This window comes from Cupressus sempervirens, chromosome 3, assembly GCF_028749045.1.
Source record: "Cupressus sempervirens isolate cs-2001-9-10 chromosome 3, ASM2874904v1, whole genome shotgun sequence".
Taxonomy (NCBI): Eukaryota; Viridiplantae; Streptophyta; class Pinopsida; order Cupressales; family Cupressaceae; genus Cupressus; species Cupressus sempervirens.
The window spans coordinates 707917471-707939409 of record NC_143120.1 but is presented as its reverse complement, the minus strand read 5'-3'; the positions used below and the strand labels follow the sequence as shown (position 1 = coordinate 707939409).

Genomic DNA, 21939 nt, shown 5'->3' with positions numbered 1-21939 from the left:
TTATCCTTCATGTCTGTGTTTGGAACTTACATTTTAACATTATTAATTGTCATTCAAGCATTGGGCAACTTCCTTTGTTTCCACTTTGATTATTGTTCAAAGTGATTATCAAAATGGAAATTATGAAAAAATGTGTATCTCTTTAAACCAAACTTGGTTTTGAACTGAACGTGAGACCCAAATGTTTTTCCTTGCATATGATTTATTTTGGTTACCTATTCCAAAGCTAACCTTTGTTTGAATTTGGAAATTGATTTGGATTACATTATTTCAGATGGAAGAAAACAAACGTGTCCTGATATCAAAGATGGAAGAAATTTCAGTGTCAGCTGAAAAAATTCGCAATCTTGAGGAGGAACTGAAAAACTCTCATGAGGAGCTGAAACGATCCCATGGCGAGAAGCTGAGAAAATCGCATGAGAAGCTGAAGAAATCCCACGAAGAGCTGAAAAAATACCATGAGGAACTGAAACGATCCCATGATGATCTGAAAAAACCATGTCCTGAACATGAAGAGCTAAAAAATAAATTGTGCGTTGTCATGTAAGCGAAATTTTTATATACTTTTCTGTTAAAAAAAGGTAGTGCCTACCACCATCACTATTGATATCCATAAATTTCACTAACCAAAGAACAATCCAAACACAACTCACATTACTTGATACCCTCCGAAGTTTTGAAGTTTTGTAAGATAAATAGTGATCAATATATTTTTTTCGAAAGTAGATGTCTAGATTATATTAATATATTGTTTATTGAAATTTATATAAGTTAGTAGTCTAAAAATAGATTATTGATAAGTAGGAGATAATTTTCACAGCAAGTCAAATTGTGATATTGCTATTAGGATTTAACTGTGTGATTTTGAGTCAAACTTATTGACCCCATGTTTCATGAGTAGTGATTCAACATGAATCCATCTCTTATGAGAACAAAAGTACTATAACTAATTCTTCGAATCTGAAAAAAAAATATGTAAAAACTGAGTAACTCCAAACTAATCAATATAAAAAGATTCAAAGATAAATATTTGTTAGACCTTTTATTTTATGATTTTTACATCATAAAAGATAAAAGATTAATCCTATTCCACGTCGTACTATTATAAGAAGAGTAATCATAAAAGATTAAATTACAACATCATCAGCTTAATAAGATTTTTATATTGTAATCAGCAGCATAAATAATTAGGTGTTCATCGACGGTTATTGAAAGTTCCTAGCAGCTCCGAAAGGCAATTTACTCACATGAATCCTTTATTGTGATATTCTTTGGTCTAGTTGTCTTCCAGCTCACCACTATTAACACAATGAAAAACAAGTAAGAACTCTCAGAATTCGGTTAAAAGGAACTACGAAGTAAAAATATATTGATAGTTTACAGGTTTTCTTCTCCTATGCATAATATAATTAAGTAACTCGATTTTGTAACACAATTATTTTGAGAGAAAAGAGAAGAATCACTTTTACACGGTAATATTTGTTGTTACTTATTGCATACATATATGCTTTTATCAGCTTAACTCTTTTCTTTTCACACTTGTTACATTAATGCTCTTTAATTATCAGCTTTATATTAATGTTACATTAATGTTATACTTTGCTTTGCTTATCAGCTTAATGTTCTTTAACCTGCACTAATTTAACATTAATGAAAAAATCATCTCAACGTATCTATAGAGCCGCTAGATGAACAAATTCAATGTAAGGAGCTTGAAGGCCATGTTGGTCAAATTTGACCAAACCATTCAACGTAAAGACCTTGGAAGCCATGTCGATCAACTTTAACTAATTCAAATTTGCAGGGAAGTCTTATCATTCAAATCCAAGATTCTGAAGTACCCACTTTAACATTACTCAACTAGATCAACCTAGATTGGGTGAAGGAAACATCCAAGAAAAGTATTATAATGGCCTCTTAAAAACATACGCATAGTAGAGTCCCACAGATTATTCTAATTTCTTCCTATTATCTTGACTCCTTAAAAAGCAACATGGTGGAGTCCCAAGATAAAACTTTTCCTTTCTTTGACTAATCATTTAAATTTCTTTTAGTGTTCTTTTTGAAGACCAATTCATCTAGAATGTTTGTTGGACGTTGTGAATTAAAATTATGAATATCGGTAGGCAACTTAAAAAGATTAGTGTCTACTATTTCTATGAGTAAGAGAAGGTTCATACAATTCTTTTGAATTTTAATATATGGTTTGAATTCCAAATTATTTACTCTACTTAGTCTATATAAGTATAATTAAATAATTATAAAATAACAACAGTTACACTTTGAAATAATATTCATAATATATAAAAGAAATAATTTAGATTTAAATTTAAAAATTATTCAATTTAACGGATTAGACATATATTAATTTTATCAATATTTAAAAGTAAATAAGGGAGACAATATTGTCTTTATTTGCAAAATAATCAAAATTAAGACTACCGCCAATGGGCGCTTAGTTTATTGGTAAAGTTGAAAGGTTCTTAATGAGCCTGCCAAGGCTTAGTCTTCTTGAGTGTAAGACTCCAACATTCAAAAACATGTTCAGTTGGGATGAGCCAAAGCTCATGCTCGGAATATCTAAAACAAATTTGTGGATGTGAACCCTCAATTAAAAAAGCAAGACTATGATTATACTTCAAGTGTATGCATAAAGAAGACTCAATACATGGCACCCACAAAAAGTAAATCAAGATGGTGATTATGTGAGAAATGAAGGTTTTTTGAGTGAGTTTAAGTACCAACTTTCACTGAAATTAATTGATTTAACTCAAAGTAGTTGAAGGAAATATCAAAGAATGGTATTATCTTGATCCTTGCAAAAATATTTTGGAATTTGAGAAAATAATAAAAAATAAATTATTATTTGAATAATCAATTCACTTTTAGTATCATTTATGAAGCACAATATTAGAAATGTCAAGGAAAAGAAACTTGACATGAGCATCTACAATACAGTTGGATAAAATATTGTATAAACAACAGTTGAATAGTGCTTTCACCATTAGTGTAGGCAATATTGAATCAAAAGAATATACTACAACAAGTTTTATGTTTTAATGTGATTAACATTTTAAGAGTAAGCTTTTGAAGAATTTTCCTTCTTTTCATAAGTAGCTATAGCTTCCCATGCACTAATATTATTTATCTCTTCTGTTGAATTTGGCCAATGGATATCTATTGCATCCTCTATTTCATTTTTTAATTCTTCTATACCAATCTCTTCAGACAAGTCATGGAATTCTAGTACTACATCTAATGGAAGAGATATTCGATCCAATATTTGAATTGCATTCCATAGAATATTTAATGCATGTGTTGATGCTTCCATGTAGTCATTAGTCGTGAGAGAAACCTCCTCACCATATCTATGAGAAAGTATAGAGAAAATATATTAAATTTGACAAAAATACATTATTTGTGTTTATGTATGAAGAAATGAAATTAAAAAGAGAATAGCTCAGATTACCTATTAAACACTAGTGAAGTTGTCACACTACCGAAGTTTTCAAGTACTTCTTTCGTTCCAAGGCAATAAGTTTACCTCCTCAAGTGTAAAAAATATTAAATTATATCATAAATATTTTATAAAATATAATATCCATAAGAGAAAATTTAAAAGAAAGTTTTTTTTCTACATTTAAATGGTACTAATAAAAAAATTTATTTTATTAGTAACACTATCATATTTTTTGATGCTGAGAAACAAATAGAAGTTATTTCTATTGTAAAAACTCAAAAGTATGAAATATTAATTTATAAAAAAATATAAATTTTCATAGTCTATTATGTAGATGTCCTTAACATTGTAATTATTTTTCATTCAATTAATATATAAAAATTTGAGACATTGTTTTTTGGCTAGAAAAATTATAACTATAATTAACTCATAAATAAAAATAAAATGAATAATATAATATAATATAATTTGGAAATAAATAAGATAGTTTTACAATAAAATTTAAAAAATAATTTTGGAATTTGTAAATGGTGATATTATTGTATTTGGTTTTTTTTTTTTTGTAAAAAGATTGTGGATTTGTGTCTAAGTAGAAACTAGGTGGTGGTACACAACTAGATGGGTCTACAAGAGTTTACTATATCCAAATGAATTGAAGGTGGAATCAAGTCGAGCCTTGAATTTCTTCTTCTCAAGCTACTTTCAAGGCACCGTGGAAAGAAATTCAAGTTGGATTTCATAGCTGATGCTTGTGGTCTACAAACTCATTATGGGAACTCCAAGAACCTTGTTCTTGACTCTTTGGCTTTTAAAGAATATTGATTTTTCCACTCTATTGGGTAAGAAGGTAATAAAATTGAGATTCTTACCTTAATCTAAGTTTATAGTAGCATTCCATGAAGGTACCTTCCTATAAAACTTTAGAGGGAAATGGTAAGATTTTTAGGATTATTTTATAGTTCAAGAGTTCCATGAATTTTGTAGTGTAGTTAATGTTTAAATTTTATTTTTTTAATACAGGTCACAATCCACCATACTTCATTGAATTAAAATTAGTTCAAGATCTAAAGATTGAATTGAAACTGATTCAAGAGTTCAAGGGAGAAAGAATGGGAAAGAAAAGTCCCTATCCTTTCCCATATATATATATATATATATATATATATATATATATATATATATATATATATATATATATATATATATAGATATATCTATACATACGTGTATATATCTATACATCTGTATATATAGATACATGTATGTATATATATATATATATGTATATATATATATATGTATATATATATATATATGTATATATATATATGTATGTATATATATATATATGTATATATATATGTATGTTTATATATATATATGTATATATATATATGTATATATATATATATATATATATGTATGTATATATATATATATATGTATATATATATATGTATATATATATATGTATATATATATATATATATTCTAAAATGGGGAAGCCAATACATAAACCAGGCCACAAGATCCTAATGAATCAAGCACACTATGATAAACCCATAAGGGAAGCTTGGAAGTGAGTCAAAAATAGATGCATCATGTTAATAATAGTCAACATTGACTATAATAGTTAATGCTCAAGACAAGTGACCCATTCATTCATCTTAAGTGAAATGCTTCTATTAATTATATCAGTCAGCAAACTTTGTTGTTGTAGGGATTCACACCCCATGTTATAAATTTTGCAAGAGATGAAGGTGATAATTGGCTAGTGTTACGATCATAGAACTTTGTAATCCCCCTGTTGGGAGTGTGAGGAAGAAAAACACAAGGATCAAGTTAGGTAAAGTTCAAATGGCTTCAACATCACACACTAAGGCTTGATTCCTATGCCAAAATTGTTAAATAGTTAATGTTGACTTATTTTTCAAGCTTAGTTTCTTCCTTAGTGTGTGATGTTTAAGGGTGGTGGAAAACATCATATATAATATACAACATTAAGAAGCTCAAATCCCAAGGATGTTCCTAGAAGACCATGGAAGAAAAAAGGGTAAGAGCAACACACTACCCAAGCAGTCAGGCAGGAACTTGACAACACCATTCAAACCCACACAGATACCACCAACATGTTTCAAAGCCTTACCTTGGGAGGAGCCACGATAACCAACAATGAAGGTAGGGGATTTCCAACATAATTCTTAGCTCAAGAAATGACAAGACAAGGAAGGTAGATCCTGAATGTCACCAAGAGATGGATAAATGATATCCCCTAGTACCGAACATATAGAAAATTTAGAGGTAGCAAGTTCTGATGGAGGTTAAGAGGACAAAAAATTGAAACACAAAATGAAATGGAAGTGAAGGAGTCGGGTGCAATGGGCACAGGGTGGGGGGTAGTTCAATGCAAAGTGGTTACCCCAAGATTTATAGGATGCCAAGCTCAATTACTTCTCTTAAGTTTGCACGGTCCCTTAAAGACACTGCAAATATTGATAGCTTAAACATCACTCATTAAGGCTTGATTCCTAGGCTAAAAGTGTAAAATAGTCAAAGTTGACTTACTCTTTCCAAGCTTAACCTTTTCATTAGTGTGTGATGTTTAAGGCTTACATTGCAAACTATGTGATGTTGGTGGTAAGAACCTCACATGATCTACTAGTATTATCATCATAGACTATCTTACTTACAGGGAAACATCTATGGATTTTAGAAAGGAAGATAATATGAGACTTTTCTTAGTGGGACCATGTAGCCCCTGGTCTTGTAAATATAATGGACACCTCCAAATGCCTAATGAGAGAAATTATCATTTTAATTCTGAGATAAGAGGGGTGGAAACATTTGAATCCAAACTTAATATGTGGAGGTGGGGTAGATCACAGTAGAGGACCCATGTTCCAATGCTTCCCCTAGATTGGTTAATGAATCTACAACTATATTGGCCTCTCTATAGCAATTGGAAATTTTGAATTCGAGGAAGCAAAGAAACGAATTCCATGCCTCCCCCAGCACATATTGGAGCTCCCAATTGACCACTTTCTTGGTGGCAAGAACACCAATCACAATTTGTGAGTCACACTGAATATGAATATGACTAATATTAGATAGGATTTCTTCTCTAACACTATCTAAAAAAACCATAGTCTCTTCTAGATTTTTTGTAGTATATGGAGTTCTAAAAAATGCTTTGAGAATATGGCCTTTGCGGTCTCTAAATACAACACCTATCCCTAGTCTCTTGGGTTACCCTTGAAAGTGTCATTGAAATTCATTTTGACAAAGGGATCAATAGGTTTTTCCCACCTTACTAATTTCCTTATATCTACCTTCCATGCTTTACCAACTAGGGCCCTTTGAATAGTACAATTATTTTCTGCCACTTATTTAAATTTTTATTATCTGTTGATGTATATGTAGAGAAAAGAGATTATGATCTTATGGAAAAGGTATTAACTATTTCTCAAAATAAAGACTCTATCTGAGCACACACCTTATCAACTCTCATAGGTTCACTCCTAAATATCCTTTTTTCCTCCCACCAAATTCCTCATACAACTATTGAAAGATAAATCTTCTTAAACTTTGCAAAATAGACCCCTTATTCGACAAGAGAAAGCCAAGTAAAAAAATTAGGGAGTGGACAAGACGGGACCTTCCCAGCCTAACTTACCCAAAGATTATTTCCAACAATTTTGAAAAAACTCACACTTAATCAGAAAATGGTGAACATCTTCTTTGTCTTTCTACATAAAATACAAGAGAAGTGATCTGTGATTCCCAGCCTTATAAGTCTCTCACTAGAGAGTATCCTATGGTAGATAAAAAACCATTAAAAAGAACATTCTTTGGTTATAATGGCATCATGCTAGCAATATTTTAATTCTCCCTTTCCATTCTGAATACCCATCTTGATTAAAGATTTGTATCCTTTTTTCACCGAGTACTTACTGCTAAGACATTTTTCCCAAATAAGTTTTTTCACTCTCCATATTGAGGTTGATTATTCTTTATTTCAAGATATTAACTAACTAGCATTTCTTACTGATTGGGATGTGGACCTCATCCAAATCCTTCCATCCAGCCAAAGAAGAACAGTCAAATATTCTTACTTGAAAATAATTGGACACTTTTTCTCCCCATTAATGAACCAATACTTCATGAGCTAGAAATTGCATAATAATATTTGAAAATAACCAGACATTCTTTCTCCCATGAATTAACCAATACATCATGAACTATAGGGAAATTCCATAATAATAATAATATTTGAAAATAACCAGACATTCTTTCTCCCATGAATGAACCAATACATCATGAACTATAGGGAAATTCCATAATATGTGATGTTTAAGCCGTTCGTTCTTGGAACATACCTGTTGATGCTATAACATAACACTCACAAACTCATATTCCACTTCACCCTATATCGTTCAAACAGCACTCATAAAACATTAAAATTGAATCTTCAGCGTAGTAATATTAGGTTTTTATGTTGTGTAAGAAAGAGTACTATAAGCAATTCGGTACCTACCCACAGCTATTGAAAGCTCTATAGTTGCTGCTCCGACGGGTAATTTCCTCACAAGCTTCTTTCCCCCTTCAAAATGTAAGAGAGGAACAGTTTACAGAGCATTTATCTTCTTTATAGTTCTCGTTGCACCTGTTGTCGACCAATACACCATCCACAACATCTTAACTGTCCTGCGCACCGTGAAAAACAGGCAAGCGACAAAATTCTGTAAGTTATCTATAATTTTAATAAAACCAACGAATGAAATATATATTCAAAATTCAGTAGTTATCTATAATTTTATAGGAGAAACTATAATATTCACAATATAAACAACAATACCCTTTTAATGCTAATTTGTAGGGTAGACTGATCTTGGCTGGTTTCTGTGTGGGTTTAATGTTGGTGGCCAAATTAACCTTAACTCGATTCTGCAAATGAATAATTTTGTGGGCAAAGGGAAGGATTGCTTTTACACAGTGATTTGAAGTCCTCTTTATCGGATATGCTAATATCCCCTTCACTCTCTCCTCTTCACGCATCCTCCGGATGAGAGCGGTATAAGTGATAACATTTGGATTTATGTCCATTCCTTTCATTTCAACAAGAACGGACTTGATTCTACGGTGATCACCCAACTTCCCAAGGCTACCTAAAGGTGTGCTGAAGGATACGACATCGAGAAGAATGATCAAGATTTTCATAACAATGTATTCCGATTTTAGATTTCGTTGTGGGTATGATTTTAAAAAATTGAATCGAACTATAATTAGAATTTGCAAATACAAAGATCATGCCACAAATTTAGATGAAAGAAAAAGATATATCTTACCAGGATTGTCAGCTACAAATCTGATAGCAGCCCATCCATTGACAGGAACATTGACGGTATTGCGCATGACAGGATCCACAAGATTGAATTTTTTAGGATCTTTCTTGGGATTATAGTTGCCGAATCCCGTTCCCACAATGTAAAAGTCATTCCCATGCAAATGAATCGGATGGCTCTCGGCGGTGAAGATATTAGTCCCCTGAAGAATCACCTGAACTACAGAGTTGTATCTGAGCACTTTCACTTTGGTGGTTTTCACGGGGGCCCAGAGAAGCAAGATACCTAAAGTTGCGAATTGACTGTTGTGGAAGCAGATATCACGAGGAGTGTCTTGGCAGGTGGGGTGAAAGCAAAGACAGGAGAAGTGTATGAACGCGTATGGAAACGAGTTCTTCAATCTTTAAAGATATGCAGTTTCAGTTTGGGAATCTATGTAAGATTTTCCAACTAGATACTGCATAATTTTTGACAGTAAAAAGATTGAGGGATAAACAGGGTATAAATGCTCCTCCAACATATCCATCCTTCGGTATCTACGCAAAATTAAGTCCCTACATTAATATTTCTCAGCCCCTCCGAGAATTTAAATGCGCGGAATTGAATGAAATTAAAGAGGACAGGTGTCCTAATTCGCATTCAAGACAGCTGCAACGGCTTCATAAAATTACAGGATATATAAATCAGTATGCAATGAGATTTCCGTATGCATACGAACAATTAAGCTATCCTTCTCCTGAAACTAACCGTTCATCCTCTCACAGGTTCAAGGCAAGGGTCGCAGTTACATAAACAAAATGAATGCGATTACCTTGAAGCACGTGGTTTGCATAGTTTTTCTTTTATGCATGGGAGTCTTGCATCCGAGGGACATGCAGGAGAAGCAGAATATCAGCGCTTCCATTTTATCCAAATGTTCTGGTGCATATCTCCTCACTCTAGTTTTTACTTTGTGCCTTTTACTTCTCATTATTCCAATTCTTGCTTCATTGTCGTGCTTCTCAACCTGGTACCCTCTTTAACTGTCGCCGAGATGTTTGAAACCCCCAATTTTTCTTCACCTGCATCGCCATACTCTTTCAACTTTGTATTCTTAAATTTCCCGATGTTTATACGTTTACTGGTTTGAGCAGGATCCAAGCCGCCCCTGTCGTCCATGTGGAGCAGCGATGCGAGCAAGAGTGTGAAGCTCTGCCTGGAATTCACCGTCATTAGGGTTCTCCTGTGCTGTCTGGTACTATAATGCCATCTTTCAAATCTAACGGCCGAGGCTGTAACCATTCATTTTTGGTGTGAATGTGTTCGACTATGCTTTTTATAATTCAGTTTACTTCCGGCTTGAAAATGACACGGATTAATTTTTACAGGTGATTGCTAGTGTTGCAGCGATGCAGGGGTTATTTCCATTGAAACAGATCTCTGCATACAACAATATCAGTAATAATTTACCCTGCCAGAGGGTTGATAAGGATGGGCTGCCCTGTTTGGAGAAGGGAAGCGATAGCTCGAAGGAGAATTTGCTTGAAAAGCAGTTGATGGCAGATAATTCTTCTGCTATTCCAAAGGAAACTATCTCTGGGGGAGGGGATTCCAAGCGTTCATCTCCACATTCGAAGCGGTCATCTCCCCATTCAGTACGCCATCACAGAGAAAGTCATTCATCAACCACTTCCATCTTTTCCAGCAACAAGAGAGAAACATCTTCAGCAACTGAATCGCTAAGGTTGATCGAAGAAGAGATGGAATGTCGAACAAAGATACTGGAGAGTGAGAAGAATGATCTGCAGCAGACATTAGAAAAGGAGATAGATAGGCGGTCAAATGAATGGGCTTCTATGTTGGGAAAAATTAGGTCAGAGGAGAGGAAGATGAGAAAGAGGATCCAAGATCTGGCTGAGCGAAATGTACAATTGCAAAAAGAAGTTTCATCTTGGAAGAATAGTGTGTGGATGCAAGAAGAAATCTTGAAAGAAAATTCTCATATATCCTATGATGAATCCCTCAAGCAACATGCAGCAAATCCAGAGGCATATCAACAGGAACAACAGCATATAGAGGTAATTAATGTTATTTATTTTGCTATTTTAGGGAGTGTTCATTAACATGGTTTTGTGATCAACCATTATTCTTCATTGCTATTTTAGAGTGAGGAGGTTTTCAAACAACTAAAGCAAGAACTTAAAGCCAAAACTTTACTGGTCAAGCTTCTACGGGAGAAATTATGTTCCAATGTGGCTGATGTAGAACAAACTGAGGAAAAAGTTGCAACTTTTGAAAGGAGTCAAGAGGTTTTGAGGAGTAACATTGAAAGACTACAGGCTAGGCTCACTTTCTCAAACCAGAAAGAGAAAGATTTGGAGGTTCTGGTATGTGTTGTCATGCTTTCAATTGTTTATATTTAGGATGTCAAACAGTTTGTTAAATGGAAGATTAACTTACTTTTGAAGAGCATTATATTTAGTTCAGATTATGAGCACTAATGCTGTGATATATTTTATCTACAGCTTGGAGGGAAGGAAAATACCATAAAATGTTTACAGATTGACTTAGAAGAATGTCAGAAAGAACTGACGTTGTTAAGAGCAGAGATACCCAAAGTTTTAGAAGAAAGGAATGGATTTCAGCAAGATGCAGAACAACTTACCTTGCAAAACATTAAACTCATTGCTGAAGTTGGAACACTTAAGCTCAAAGTAAACAAACTAGATGAAGATGTATTAGTTAGGGAGGGACAGTTGTCGATTTTGCAAGAATGCCTAAGGGAAAAGTTTTGTAAAGAACTGTAGTATTGTCTGGGTTCATTCCTTTTCCACTGACATGTAATTTTCAACATTCTTGGTGGTTGTATTCTAGTTCTCACATTTGTAATATAGCTGATTGTAGTTTCTAAGCAAATTTAGCAAGAACTCCTTCGATGTATAGTTAATCTCTATTTTAAATGTATTAATTTGAAGAAAATATTAGAGACATTCTGATACATTAATATTAATAATGATTATAGGAAGACTTCAAGTTTCTGTAATATGTTAAAGGAAAGGTCTCTATAGCTGTATCTCTCTCTATCTATAGCTAATATTTTATTGTGCTGAGAGGCATTCTACAGCGGTATATGTGTTGAACAACCCATCTACAGAAAAGCTCACAAATGGTAAATTAAAACTAGTGCTACCCCAAATTTCTGGGATTGGTAGATCAGGGGACGAGTTTTTGGGATGACAACTTTTTTGTGCAATTTTGGGGACAACTATATAACAATAAGGAAATCAAATTAAAATATGTAGAAAAATTTAGAGATTCATAAAGAATAGACAAAGCATGCTCTTATACATAATAGAAACTTAAAATATAAGAATTAGCAAAGTTAATTTTTTCAAATTTCTCTTACTTTGTTACTTCAAGAGTCAAAGACAAATATCTTCTAGAAATCAAAGTCAGTGTCCCTTAGGCATACACTATCCCTGAAACTTATCCAAGACGGGGATGGCTGAAAAACATATTGGAAACACATTCCAAAGTAACATTGAATTAAACCCATTGCCACTTGTACCATTTGTCATGATTTGTAAGTAATTTTTTTGTATTCCATTTGAAATGGAGAGGAGGTCAATAATTAAGATGGTGTGGATTTGTAACCAACAGTAGAAGAGTGGTTCCTAAATTGATACAAAATATCTCATGCCCTAACACACCCTCCACCTAGTTGTTTCCTTTATTTGTGACTCTCTGTGGCATTGATAAAATAGAGTTCTGAGGAGAAAGTCATAGGTTTTGTTAAGCTCTTAGATTTATCCACATAAAAGGTTTGTCATGTGTTCTGTGGTTTCTATTAATGGTTCAATATTTACATGGTGTTTTAGATGGCGCATCTTATCTTTCCAAGACTCCTACCATGTGGGACCTCACATATGGGACTTCAATTCCTATTCCTGCTCAATTCTTTATCAACAGAAACTCTTGAAAGGAAACTAGTAGGAGTGTTGATCCCATATGATAAAAGTTTAGTAGTAGTAAATTCTGATTGGAAGTTGAGAAGGAATTTTGTTTCTCTATTATTGTGAAATCTTGGATTGTTTTTGATGATTTTGTTCCAAACTTATTTTGTGTGGTCAAAACTTTTATTCAACAATGCTTCAAATCTTAATATGTTTTTGCAGTTTGGATGCGGGTGTATTTGTGGATATGGTTCAATTCTTAATATCTTAATATGATTGAGTACATAAAATCCTACATTACAGGATGTGCCTTTTGTAGTTTGGATGCAGATGTGTCTATGGATATATGGCTTATTGTCATATAACCCATTCTTCAGATACCAAATAGGTCATTGCCACTTGGATTAGTTGAAGCCATTTTCTTTTTAAAAATATATATATTGAAAAATGGAATCAAAATAATATTAATAACAGGTTTACGTTGCATACTGATGACCTAGATTTTGAATAGCAGTTACAAATTTATTGGGGGAATCTAATTTAGTACTAATTTTTTTTAGAACCATCATCTGACAGTAACTAAAACGTACTCCCTAGCTGCTAATTGGGACAACATGCATATTTTTAAGTTAAATGGGAGAGTTGAGGGAAGAGGTGGGGGAAGCGCTGAAAACTGGGAAGGGAACTCATTGTCTTCAATGGTTTTCTTCTATTGTTTTCTTTTGCTTGATACTCAGAGGTATGCGCATATATTCTATTCAAGGTTAACTGTATATAACTTTCAAGAAATTCTTCATTCTCCTCTCAATTAGCATTATTTGTGAAATTTATTGCTATAATCTTGTTAATTGCACTTGTATAACACCTTAGTTTCAACATTTTCTTGCATCGTCTTGTTTTTGTTCTGCATATTAGTGAGATCCCTAGGAAATTGCCATCTATATTATCCTCACCTACTTTATTGAATATGGTCGTGCATGCGTACCTTATAATTTTTCTCCGCTTAACCAACAAATTAATGTCAAACTGAAATATTGGATGCATTTTTTGTATAACGCCATTAGCCTTTAGATTCCTCCAAGATTAGGTAGTCGGAGTAATAGGAAGCTTGATTAAGCACTAGATTTTTCTTTATTTCTCTTTTGACCTGAGCTTCCATGTTATCTAGCCTTGGATTAAGGATTGGTTGATTAGTTTGCATCTTACTAGCTCCTAAATCACCATGACCAGCCTAAAAGACTTTGGATTGTAAATGATTCCTTTGATGTTTCTATTTGTTTTTTCTTTCTTCTCTCAAGGCCATAATGTAGGTGGTTTGAGATAATGGACATTGATATATGGCTGGTAGCCTGGAATTTACAAGTTAAATAGAATGGCCTTTGACCATGCTCCAAGGGACATCTAAGAGGTCCTTTTGATTGTGGGGGAAAAGTTGGGAGTCAGTGGCAAGTTTGGGGACTATTGGCGAAGACTGTATCATTGTGGACTTGGTTTTCGGCTGATTAGAGAATGGTCTACTTGTTTGTATTGGTTTCATTCAAAACTTTTCTTAGAAATATAATTGACAATTTCAAAGTTTTCCTTGCTATGTGAGATTTTCTAAGGTTGTGTCTTCTCCTTGGTCATCGCTCCTCGAGTTTTTACTGTCGAACCTTACTACTTTTATATCTACACTTATTGACTCTGTTATTCCTTTTAGCATAGGTGTCTCTTCCTATTTTGAAGTGATCATGTAACTTCATGATTTGACGCTTCATTTTCTATCAGAATGTTTATGCTAAAAGACAATATTTTCACCCATTTGGCTTCTGACATTTACTTCAACCTATTTTTCTATTTTCTTTAGATTTCACATCAGTTTTGTTTGATTTCAGTATCATTATGATTTCAACATCCATTCCTACACAACTTCTTACTGTTAAGGCAGATATTTGTATATTTATATTGAATAGGAAGTTTCAATTTCATTGGGTTGTTTCAATCTAACTTTTAAGTCTGTTTGGCAACGGGAATACAAGTGGAATTGGCATATGTAAATTCTTAAAATTTTGAATTTTGTGTCTGGGTGCACCAAATCAGAATTGCGACTTGGAATAAAATAGGAATATGTATTCCAATTTCGTCCCAAAAATAAATATTTTTAATTCCACCTCAATAGCTGGAATTGGAATATGTATTCCTATTCCAGTTTTATTTATTTTAGAAAACTTTGGGTCTGTGAATTCCCCATCGAATTCTAGCTGAACCAAACAAAGAATATGAATATATATTCCTATTTTCTATTCCAGAATAACAATTCCTATTCCCATATTTGTATTCCCACAACCAAACGAGCCCTTAAAAGGATTTGCATTATTTAAACATATTGTGGACTTACAATTTTCGCTGCAGTTTTCATTTAATATCATTACACTTTTATTACTCCAGTTGTCTATTACATGGTCAAATATTTGTTGGTTTATAAATATGCTCTGTAGTTTAATTCATTTTCTTTGAGTTAACTCTTAAGGAAAGATCAATAATTCCCTTGTGTTGTCATGGTTCCTATTTGGATATCAAAAATGTATTCTCTTGATGGGCCTCATTCCTTGTTGCAACACCATCTCAATCCATCACCTCTTTTCTAATCTTAATCATATGACACTAACTGTCCTGACTTTCACTTATTACCATATCTAATTCTTGCATGCCAAGGTGTGATGTTGTTTTACCATTTTGTTCTTATTGATTATCTATTTTTCATATTCAGACTAATCGCTCATCTACTTGATTCTTCTTTCTTATCTCTTAGCTATATAGCTCCACTGGAAAATCTAGTAAATATGAAAAATACCCAGCCTAACATGAGAAATACTAAACAAGTAAAACTATAGGGAGTAATGGAATTGCATCACATGACATCTCATTTTATACCTAGTATATCGTGAATCGTAGATGTATTTAACTTAGAGGAGCATAAGAGCAACATTAACAAATAAAACTCTTGAAATTAGTTGGATTAGAGAATAAGGTAACACATCAATCTATTATATTATTGTATTGATTGTAATTAATAAATAAATTACAAGTATGTATGTATATATATATTATGAACAAATTACTATATAAATAAATCGCTTCATGCTTTTTCATAATATGAATTAAAAGAATCATTACTATTAATCAACTAATTCAAATTCACAAACTATCCCTTATAATTCAAACTTTACAAATACCAACTACTTAATTAAATGTAAAAGAAGCTATTTACTCGATTTTCCACTAGATCTAAATAGCTAAGGGATGAGAAAGAAGATATCAATTAGAGGAGTGATTAATTTGAATATGAAGAATAGATAATCAATAAGATCAAAATGGGAAAACAACATCATATATTAACATACAAGAATTAGATAGGGTAATAAGAGAAAGTAGGGATAACTAGTGTTAGATGATGAAGACTAGAAAATAGGCGATGGATTGAGATGGTGCCACAACACAGAACGTGGCCCATCAAGAGAAAACATTTTTGATGGCCAAATAAGAACCATGACAACACAAGGATACAAGGGAATTATTGATTTCCTTAAGAGTTAACTTGGAGAAAATGAGTAAGAGTAGAGAGCATATTTCTCAATGAACAAATATTTGACCATGTAACAAATAATTGCAATAAACAAAGCATAATGATGTCAAACAAAAATCTGCAGTGAAAATTGCAAGCCCACAATCCACAATTTACTTGAATAATTGAACTTATAAAAGTACAAGTCAGGCTAAACCATCAAATCTTTTTGAAGCATCTCCAAGTTTGAGCTGTATTGAACAATCTAATGGAATAGAAAGTCCCTATTTGATATAAATACAAAAATCTTCCTTAAAAAGTAAGAAGTTGCATGGGAATTGATGATAAAATCATAATGATACTAAAATCAAACAAACTACTACAAAATATGGAGAAAATAGAAAAAGAGGTTAAAGTAAATCAGACACATCCTTAGAAGGGCAAGGCCTCAATGTTTTGTTGTTGGCATTCCTCGTGCAATGTGATGCAAGGGTTGCGCAATATGATGCAAAGACTGCATGACATTGCGAAGCTGTGCATGAAGCAATACAAATCCTCTCGCACAGTTAGGCAAGGTCTCGTGTGGAGAAGCAAAGTCTCATGCCAAACTACAGATCAATGTCTCCTCGCATGAAAAATAATGGGCATTTTGGCTTGGCTGAGGAAAGTTTGGAAGTTGGTTTTGGACACCCTACCAGGTTCCACACCTTCCTAGTTCAAAACATATTTTCTATGGAGTTTAAAATATGTCATTTAAGTATAAGTTGACATATTTTAATATATTCTTAAGAAATATTTTAATATATGTGACGATTCATTTGAGATAGGTCCAGAGCTCTCTGAGTTAAGATAAATATTTTGAGAAATTTTAGGACTTCAAAAGGTTAGACTGTGCCAAATTTCAGGGCTTTAGGATTTTAGACTTAACAAAATTTCAAGAGTGAGGTTGTAACTTTGAGCCCTTGTGCTGTGTATGACCATTGTTGGTCTCTACTTGTAATTCTTGATTATGTTGTAACTAGTGGAAATGGACTTGTTTGTCTAACCATGCTAGGAGCTTTTACTTTGGGTTTGAAAGAGAACATCCTCTTGTATAATCTCATAATTCATGTGATCTTTGGTTTGTGAGTTATGGTTTAGTGCTTGGAGATCCTTGCAAGTGTTGTAAGACTTCCGTTGGTGTAGGTCAATATGTGATTTTAGCCATGTTCCCTATTCGTATCACCTTGTTTTGATGTTTCATTATTGTATATGGTTACTTTATGTTGTTGATTTAATAACTTATCTTAAGAAAAAAAAATTATTCAGTGCACATTTTATCCTTGTGTTCCAAGGATCTTTGGGTGGGGCATTACAATATGCATCTGTTATTAATATTATTTTGATTCCAAATGGCTTCAACTAATCCAAGGTTGCAATGAAAATATCACTTTATTAGGTCTCTGAAAAATGGGTAGTGACATTCTTCCCCCTTTAATTAATGTGTTTTCTTCAATGCATTAATCAAAATTTTCAATCATATCCCAAAAAAATAAAAAAGGTCACTCTTGACATTGTGAATGAACCGAAATGATTGTGAATATATATGTATGAGTATAATATGAAGTAGATATGAATTATCCACTAATACGGTCAATTCTATGTAATACCAAGGTATGGTAAGCAAGCAAAGGTATGTGTGTGCATTGTTGTGATTTTAAGGTATTGTGAAACTTATTTGAAAGCATTGAGATAAGGGAATAGTTGATTTTTAATTGAATTGATTTATGATGTAATGTGGACTAATATTTTGTTGACTAGTGAATGTGCACATCAACCTTGACTCTTGTAGACTTTTCCTCATTTTATGGTAATTTTTGATATGACACTCATTTTAGGTTGCAATCCTTACACTTATTAGCATATTTTTGAACTTAGCATTGGGTATGTACACCAAGTTGTGGTGCCAAAAAGGTGACAACCCTTTTTTTTCAATTTTCAATAGCATGTAAATAGTTTTAAAAAATCAAAATCTTATAAATGGGCTACATACCTGCAGCCCATTCATTTTAACTCTTTTTTTTGCCCTCTCCTCATAGCAACACGTACACGAATTGTAGAAAATCAAAGTTTTCACCACCTACCTTGCCAATGTGCCTCTTCGCCAATGAAATACAAGATCACAAACATGTTGTATGTAATCTAAATTTCATTTTGCATTGTTTGATATGTTTTTTATATTTTTTTGTAGGTTTTTTATATTGTTTTGCAGGGTTTTTACAAATTTTCTTTAGATTTGTTTATTTATTTAGATTTCAATTAATTTTTTATTAGAAAATGTCAATAATCAACCGAAAAATCCCCAAGAAACTCAAAACCCTCAAGAAAATCAATACCAAAACCCTCCCCAAGAAGAAGAACAAATTTTGCAACTTAAACCAATTGAAAGACTTCCACCTGGCAAACAAGAAAATATAATAAATGAAATAGAAAGAGGCAAAACAAAATTAGGACTCATTGGTTGGTTGAAAGAATCTAGACTAACCAATCCAATGAGGGCTCAATTGGCATTGTCCCTCGAATCCATTAAGACCTAGATAGCTTCAATTAGTGGTTAGTTAGATGTTTGGTGGGTTAAGAGGGATGAAAAAAAAGGATTTTATGCAAATAAATTGTCATATCAAGATGTTAAAAAAAAAAAAATACCAAAAGGTAGAATATGTGCATTTTTTAGAAAACCTGGTGAACAAAATACTATTAGAGAGGGTACTAAATGGTTCCCCATCCATTGGTGCATACACAATGCTATTATAAATAATTTTTGGGATAGATGGTGGATGGTTTTTGATGCCCCTCCTTGCAACAATCATGAGATCCCCATGTATTTTTTAAAGAAATTGTATTGTGAGTTTGTCCTTGGGGAGATCCCCAATTATTTTGATATATTAGACTCCCAGCGTAGAGGTGGGGGTTCATCATTTAAAAGGCCAGGGGTAGGTCGTGACCCTAATGTAGTTAGGGCACCTGTGGTCATGCCACAGGGTGAGCATGCGACTATTCCTTTAGTTGTGAAGGAACATGTAGAGGCCAACGCTCTAGGGACCATTAATGCTTTAACACAAACCCTCATCCATTGCATGAGTCCATTAGTTAAGGGGGAGCCTTCAGTGCACCACGATCACATGTGCACATCATGTGGATCCTTATTCACATTTAGCACTCATGCTAGAGATGGTGCAGATGATGAGCTTGTCACTGATCAGTTCCTGAATGACACATTTGGCATTGACACACAAGTAAATTACAATTATAATTTACTAATTTGATCACATTTCATATGTATAATGAATGATTAATTAATTAGCATCTATTGACATTTTTCAAAATTTAGGGTTAGAGTGTTGGCAGGCCTAGTAGCGATCCCCTGGCTCCATTTTTTGCCTCGTCCATGAGTCTAGAGGTATGTGTCAATTTAATCATTTAAATTAATACATATATATTATTAAGTAATCATATTAAGGATTGACAAAAAAAATTATGCATGTGCATCAAGCTCTCTAAAAGACAGTCAACATTTACTACAGACTCAGAGCATAGACATCATACGAGCTTCGTAGAGGTACATTTGTTTCATGTTAATTTAATTAATTTAATTATATTTGTTTCATGTTGCATGTTACATGTCACGTGTATTGTATGACATGCAGCTCATGACATCTCATCTCCGATAGTCCGTCGATCATGGAGTGGCTGCAACTATGGCTAGTTCACAGCCATTGACTGAGGCATGAAAGAATTTTATTGGTTTTATTTTTTGTTTATTATAGTTAGTATCAGAATTTCTAATGTTATTTATAAGTGATTATATTGATTCAATTGTTGTAGGGTCTTGTCACACCTGATCATCCACGAGCGTTCGAGGTGGACTTGTAGAGTGACTATATGATGGTAGTAAGAAAATAATTAACTTTGTGTGTACATATATTTGATTTCAATGTATAATAATTATTCATTCATTTATACTTTGTTTGTATCAACTTGAGTTAGAGAAGAGCCTCAACAAGAGGACAAGAAAGTGTGTGAAGAGGACCCTATCATCACCACCATCTCTCTCCACACGATGACCAAAGGCCTCTAGAGATTTTTTTCCTTCCCCTCGTGGGAAGGAGAAGATATAGTTGATAGACATGTACATGTATAGGCATCATCAGACATATATGTTGGATTTTATGTCAGTGGACATATTCGATATACATTTGATGTATATATGACATTTATTTGATGCATGACATTATTAGACATATGAAATTATTGGTTAATATATGATATGTTTGTTCATGTATGACATTAAATTAGATATATTCGTGTATGACATTAAATTAGATATCTTCATGAATGACATTAAATCCAATACCTAATCAATTTGAAACTTTGATAGAATATTGATTAATAATAAACTTTATCACTGTTTAAGCATAAGTTTATCATTTGCAATATATCATCTTCAAATGATTTATGATCTTGTTCATGTTTAAAGTTTTCCTTCTTTGTCATTTTTTTATCAAGTTTAATTCAATACCTAACCAGTTTGAATTTTTGATACAATATTGATCAGCAATAAATTTTATCAGTGTTAAAATAGCTATTTTATCCCCTTCATTATGTTTTAACTTGGTGTGGGGCCTTGTGTCCAGATCTGGAGACCTCCATATTTCCAATGCATGGTCCTTAGAGGGCAACATTAGGGTCTCTTAGCACACAAATCTAAATGAAAAAATAATTATCAATAGGGATTCTGTGTTCTTAGGAAAAATATCCAGATCTAGAGACCTCTATATTTCCAACGCAGGGTCTTTAGATGCCAACATAAGGGTCTCTTAGCACACAGATCTAAATGATAAAATAATTATCAATTTAAAAAAAAATCAAATTTACAGTGTCTAACAAGGATTGTCTATTCTTAGGCAAAACAATCCAGATCTGGAGGCCTAAATATTTCCAATGCAGGGTCCTTAGAGGCCAAAATTAGGATCTCTTAGCGCACAAGTCTGAATGGTAAAATAATTATCAATTTATGAAAAAATCAAATTTACAGTGCCTAACAGGAATTCTCTGATCCGGTGATCTTAGGCAAAATATCCAGATCTGGAGGCTCTAATGGCAACTGGGGAAGTACAAACCAAACATGTTGTAGGGACAAAGTGTTCTGAACAGGGCAGGGTGAAAATGACGCTTCCATAGATAAGCAAATAACAGACTTGCCCCAGACAAAAAGAAAGACTTTTTAAAAGCTTATTCACATATCTAAATTAAGGAAGAAAAAATCTGGGGGTATAGAATTCAAAACTACTTACAGTGGATCCGCTTGTGAATGTTAGAACCAAGATGATTTTATCCCAAAAGAGATACCTCCGCAAGAATTCTCTTTCTCCTGACGTTTTCCCCCAACCCACCATTGTTCCCCAAATCCATCTTCAAAAAATTAGGTTGAGTTAACAAATTTATTATTCTGTGCTGAAGCGATGAAATTAGGATTATCAACTTTGGTTTTATCCACTTTCCGCCCTGCAATATCACCCTTCTTACTCCGACCAAATCTAGATCTCCACCATGGTTACGATTTGAAAACCCCCTTGGATTTAAAAAAACCCCTAAACTGAGATGTACGGAAAATGCGTGAAC

The 21939-nt window shown here is 33.1% G+C and overlaps 2 long non-coding RNA genes across 2 annotated transcripts; one reads left to right on the top strand and one right to left on the bottom strand.

The window, feature by feature from the left end:
• Positions 1-242: 242 nt before the first annotated feature.
• Positions 243-1292, bottom strand: LOC149568717 (uncharacterized). Its single transcript, XR_016361699.1, has 2 exons — positions 1248-1292; positions 243-503 (listed from the first exon to the last, which is right to left on the bottom strand). It is a non-coding gene; the product is annotated as an uncharacterized LOC149568717 (long non-coding RNA).
• Positions 1293-19805: 18513 nt separating this feature from the next.
• Positions 19806-20599, top strand: LOC149568716 (uncharacterized). The gene is made up of 4 exons (XR_016361698.1): positions 19806-19876; positions 19965-20042; positions 20143-20205; positions 20305-20599. It is a non-coding gene; the product is annotated as an uncharacterized LOC149568716 (long non-coding RNA).
• Positions 20600-21939: the final 1340 nt, after the last annotated feature.